This window comes from Mustela putorius, unplaced genomic scaffold (assembly GCF_011764305.1).
Source record: "Mustela putorius furo isolate JIRA1106 unplaced genomic scaffold, ASM1176430v1.1 tig00000596_pilon_pilon_pilon, whole genome shotgun sequence".
Taxonomy (NCBI): domain Eukaryota; kingdom Metazoa; phylum Chordata; class Mammalia; order Carnivora; family Mustelidae; genus Mustela; species Mustela putorius.
In genome coordinates, this window is record NW_025421428.1 from 588,622 (window position 1) to 594,621 (window position 6,000).

Consider the following 6,000-nt stretch of genomic DNA (forward strand, 5'->3'; position numbering starts at 1 on the left):
CATGCCTTCCTGTAGCTCTACCCTAAGTCTCTAGCTGAACAGAGTTGGAAATTGATGAAATGATCTACCCAGTGTCACATATACACACAAAGTTCAATTTTAGCACTGATACTCTCATCTGCAGGCTTGGTTCTACTTGAGGAAAATCAAATATTTTCTTTCCTCTTGAGCCAGATAGGTACTTCTGACAGTAAGAAATGAGGAAGAAAACAAATGCACTGAGCACATGGTATGTATCAGGTGGTCTGTGTATGTCAGTAATGATCCTCACACCAACCCCGGGAGAGAGATACCATTATTCCTTCTAGGCAGATTAAGCAAAGTGCAGGGAAAAAGTAAAAGGTATGCCTAGGAGTAAAGTCATATACCTGAGGTCACACATTAAGCAAATGGTAGAGAAGAGATTCACAGAGAGATTCATTTGTCACTAAAGGCCATGTCCGACGTTTGAGCAGAGTCGCCCACTCCAGTGGAACCTCTTATGGTGGCTTAACGTCAGCTTTGACAATAATAACCAAGAAACAAGAGAGAAGAGTCAGAAATAGTCTTTTACTGGTTTCACTCAAATGAGACCATGTAGTATCTTTTTTCCCCATTAAATTTCAAGGTAAGGATACTATACCACTTTTCTGAGACTTCTTTGAGAATTATTTTTAAATCCCCATCTCCATCTTTCTTGTATCTAACTTGGAGAATCAAATTCAGTCCCTCTAACTCACACGTCCTCTGATTCTGCCCCTAGATGTAACTTTCTTCATTCAATTATTCTGGAATCCTGTGCTCTTCATCCAGCACTTAACATTTTGCAGCTTCACTTATACCTGTTTGAGGTCCAGGGTTGAGGGGAGAGATGCTGAAATTCTCGATTGAATCAGTGACATAAGTGCATGCAATCTGTGATTTACTTCCCAAGATGAGCGTGTGAGAGAAAGAGAGATAGAGAGAGAGAGAGAGATGAGAGTTGGGGGGGACTTAATTGGAATTTCCAACTAATTCTCTCTGGAGCTCAAACTCTCCTCTGTTAAATGAGAATAAAACTAACTACCTCCCATGCCTCACAAGGCTAATATGAGGATCCAATGAGATAATATAAGGGAGAATGCTATTGCTGGTATTACTGTTAGGACAAGAACAAAATCTGCAACACAATTTTAATGGATCCATAGACTCTGCAGAAAACAAACAAACAAAAAACAAAAAGACAAACAAACAAAAACACCTGTCTTTAGGCTGAAACTCTTAGAAAGACTGCCCACAATTATAATATACACTTTACTTGTTATGCTTATTCCTAAAGTCTTAGTAAGGTCCAATTTATTTATACATCTTAGCATTTTAGAATCAGTAGAGATTTTAACAAGGGTCAGACTATTTTATATGTGGAATATAATAAGTTTTCTAGGCAGGAAAGATTTGAAAACAAAGTTACCAGTGGGGACAGGAAAAAGATAGTTTAAACTATCCAGGAAATCAGACGTTATTCAAGAGTTAGACAAAATCTATTTAGCTTGTATCCAACGGCTTGCCAAGAATACACAAATCATTCTTGTTTATATTCAGTTCTTCAATCTCCGTAAATCTGCATGTACTGAAATGGCATTTAAAAATGAACACAGTCTAAATCCCTGTTTTTCTAACATAGGGAATCTGAAAGCATCAGCAGACTAGTAGTTCTTAGTTTTCCCATCTGTACAATTAGCAAGCTGGACTAGATGGGGAATAGAGAGACATGGCAAGGTGGCCCAACATTCTCTAACTCTTTGACCATGGCGGACATCACTAGTGGATGACAACACCTTCTTGTGGGGCCAGGAAGTAGCCTCAGGATCGGTCTCTCCTTACTGATCCCTGAAGCTGCTATCAACCAATTGGAAATATGCTGTTGTAGGATTAGATGCTTTCTAAGATTTTATTTTTTAACTCTGACATTTTCAGTATATACAAATGCAATGAGTTTGTCTCACTACTAAAATTCATTTTGTTAAAAAAAATAATCTGTTCCTATTCTCTGGAAGGTGATGACAACTTTCAGTTGGTATTTCTCATTCAGTTGTGTTTTCTCTGTTCCCCATTCTGTGAATGGTACCGGTGTCTCTCAGCAGGGGGTGCCAAGTAAATGAAACCGCCCAGCGGGAAACCCTGTTTGGCAATTCTAACAAGGCTTGAAGAATTGGTTTCCTCATTAGAAACAACAAAAGTTTCCTATCTGGTGAACATGCAAGTTCTGGGCATGATCTCATGGGTGCTCTACCTGAACGAAATATTGAAGCAAAAAGAATATAAATGAAAAGCAAATACTTGGTAATGATGGGATCTGTCATTCACCTTGACTACAGGAGATAAAAATTCCATTTTCTTGCAATGCATTTTCTGGATTTAACAGACTTTAGCCCTAGGAGTGGAAAGACTTCACCTTCTGCATGGGGATTACCACCTGATGAGCTCCCACCACTTGCCTAGGTCCCTCGTGTTTATCATTCCATTTAAATCACCGTAATGCTAGTTAACATGTCTTAAACTTCCCCTATGTGTCAGGGACTGTTCTAAGCACTTTACTTGAACCAACTTACTTAGTAGCTTTAAGAGCTCTATAGGGTAGGTACTACTAGCGTCTTTAAAAGAGGAAATGGGCGCCTGGGTGGCTCAGTTGTTGGGTGTCTGCCTTCAGCCTGGGTCATGATCCCAGTGTTCTGGGATCGAGCCCTCCATCGGGCTCCCCACTTGGCAGAAAGCCTGCTTCTCCCTCTCCTACTCCTCCTGCTTATGTTCCCTCTCTTTCTTTCTCTGTCAAATAAATAAAATCTTAAAAAAAAAAAAAAAAAAAAAAGGAAGGCTAAGTAACTTGCCCAAAGTCATACAATAGTAAGTTGTATAGCTTGTAACTGAATCTGTAAAGTATGGCTACAGAGTCTGAGCTTGGAATATGGCATTACCACACCCAATGATATTCCCAACAGCTGGCTGTTATGTTAAGAGAGTAGAGGAAACTTGAGCTCCTGCGGGCTCTCAGCCAGAAAGTGGCATAGCAGAGCCAGCACTTGTCTTCGGTTGTCTCATTTAGCCCTTGATATCACTTCACCATGTAGATGCTAGCATTTCCCCCATTAAGCAGATGAGGAAATAGAGGTTCTTACGGGATTGTAACTTGACTGAGATCACACAGCTAGTGAACGCTAGAGCCAGGCTTTGAACAAGGCAGCCTAACTCAAGGAGTACCTGATTTCAGTTCTAAAGGAGCTTACAATCAGCTCGAAAAGAAGGAAGAGCATACAGATGAAAAGAAGTCTCCCAGGCCTGGTGGACCAGAGACAACATGGGACAATGGGAATAGAGCGCAAGAGGCTCAGAGAAAGAACAGAGTTGAGGGGGCAGTTTCAAGAATGAGGAGGAACAGCTGACTATTTAAGAATAAGTGGAGCGGCCAAGTGCCTGGGTGGCTCAGTCAGACCTTCCACCCAGGTCATGGTCTCAGGGTCCTGGGGTCAAGCCCCGCATCGAGTTCCCCGCTCAGCAGAGTCTGCTTCTCCCTCTCCTTCTGTTCCTCCCCGCTGTTCATGTGCTCTCCCTCCTTCCCTCTCTCTCTCTCTCAAACAAATAAATAAATAATCTTAAATAAAAAAGAGTAAGTAGAGGGTAGATTAAGGGGTTTCAAAATAAGACAATTGACAATATCTGCTGGGGGGTGCTATCATGCATAGGAGTCATAGTTGAGGGTGGGTAGTATGGAAATGGGCACCTACTAGTCAATCTAAGCAATGCTAATAATTGATTAATAAAAGAAAGGAAAGTTGATTAAAGATCTGTTTGTTCAATAGCTGCTTAATAACTACTTCAATAAATACAATGAAAATGTTTCTGAGCCTTACTTGAGAGCTCAGACAGAGCCTCGAATTCACTCTCCCCTAACTAACTCATTCTCCTTCCCACCTCTCTGCCTGTCTGCCTCACTTTAGTACCTCAGCGTACCCTTGGAACTACTTCCCAGCCCTTAACAGAATTCTGTTGTTTAAGCAGGGCTTTTAGAGATTGAGATCCCTAGTTTATTTTCATTCCATTTCAGCCTTTTGACTTCTTGGTAGTAAATTGCTCCTAAGTTCATTGCTGCCATGTCTCCCAACCTCATTTTGCCATAATTGGATTTATGCTTCTCCTCCGCTTTGAGATATATGTATACATCCATACCCACACATAGAATGTGTACATATATAGGTTACATACACACAGTTACCGCTTGCTCACAGTTTTGGGGTCTGGGGGTTGTTGGGTTTTGTTTCCCAATCATAAACAATGTTTCTATTCTACTTCCCATCCTCTAGAGAACACCGATAAAATTTGACTCATGAAAAAAGAGAGAGGAAAAAAAAATCCAGGAGGCGAAAGTAATATGGGGAGAAAATGAAAGAGATTTAGTGCAGCTATCAACCGACCGTTGTGCTGTCTTTAAGAGTCTGTTGAAACAACATAATAAAAGGTAATAAAGTTTGGATTTATAGCCTACCTGGCGGAAATGGCTGCCTGTTTGTATCTTGCCCACTCACAGCCCACCGTGGGTCTTTGTCATGGGGTCTTTTCCCCCGGAGGGTCATCTTCCCCATCTTGGACTTAAGAGGCATAAGGCAACCCTGAGAACATCCAAATCAGATTGACAGGTGAGTTAAACATTTTTCTGGCTTCTTTCTTGCCCTTCCTCTCCCTGAGATTTAATGGCCCAGCTTTGTTTCTTTTAAAAACTGTATTTGGCTTGGTTTGCCTAGAAATACCCTCAGTGATTCACTAAAATAGGCAACGGGAACTTTGAACTTGAAAATGGTTATGTCAGCTCCCAAAGGATGAAGGGTTTATTGCTTCCCTTTCAAGTTCAAATCAATTTCCATAAACTTCTAAATCAGCACTAATCAGTCTCTTGAGAGGAAAGTGGTACATATTCCCCAGGTGGTTTGGGAAAATCAAAGATCAGGAGGACAAGAGAAAGGATGATGTCTGCCCACAAGGTGCTGGGACCACATTCCAGGAGGCAAATGGAACAGAGGATGGCTCCCTGATACTTAGCTCTCTGATACTTAGCAGGTGATCAGAAGATGAAGCTCATTTGTCCATCCATCCATCCATTCATTTATTCATCCAACATTTGTCCACAAACATTATCCTACTTTGTTCCAGCCCTTACACCAATGACAGGGATACACACATGAGCAAGACCAGAGCTCCATCCCAAAGATTCCAGTCTGGGGAAAGAGATAACCCCTTAGAGGCAAAACTATAAATGCTTTGTTAAAGTCCGTAATGTTGGTATATATGTTCAGGGTCCAGCAGGTTCAAAAGGGAGGTGGGGAACCAAGCTAACCCTAATTGCCTTGGAAGGTTTCAGGACAGAGTTGACCCTTGATACTCGATTCAAGTTATTTGCTTGAATGGATAAAAACATTAATAAATTGAAAGAACAGGGTGGAAAGAGGAGCCAGAAGTTACAAGTTCCAGATCTAAAGGCCATTTTCTGTGAGATGTTGGGCATGTCTCTCCCAACCCTTGACTTCAGTCGACTTCAGTCTCCCCATCTATGCACTGAGATTCTTGTCTGTCTCATAAGTTCTGTTCCACCTCTGATATCCTACATTACATCAAGCAAGGTAAAGGAATACAAATATTTTTCCAAATATGGGCTCTTGTAGCAGGCACAATATGTCCCTCCTGTCTCTCTAGAAAATAAGCCTCATTTTTCTTCACGCTACACGTTTTGTCAATGCTTATTTCTAACTTGGTCTAGCTGGGTGTCTGAGTCTGATTCTTTGCAGAAGAGCAGCTACACACACCACTGTCTGTTCCCCATCCATGGTGGTAACTGAAGCCAAGAAGGAAGCTAGGAAATTCTGGGAGGAAAATGGAAATGGGGCCACTGTGAGAAGCAAGGAGGAGGGACGCCAGCAACAAAGCACTGAGCCCCTGGAACAGAGACCTCATTACTAAAGTATGAGTCATGGTAATAGTCTGAATAAATCCCCA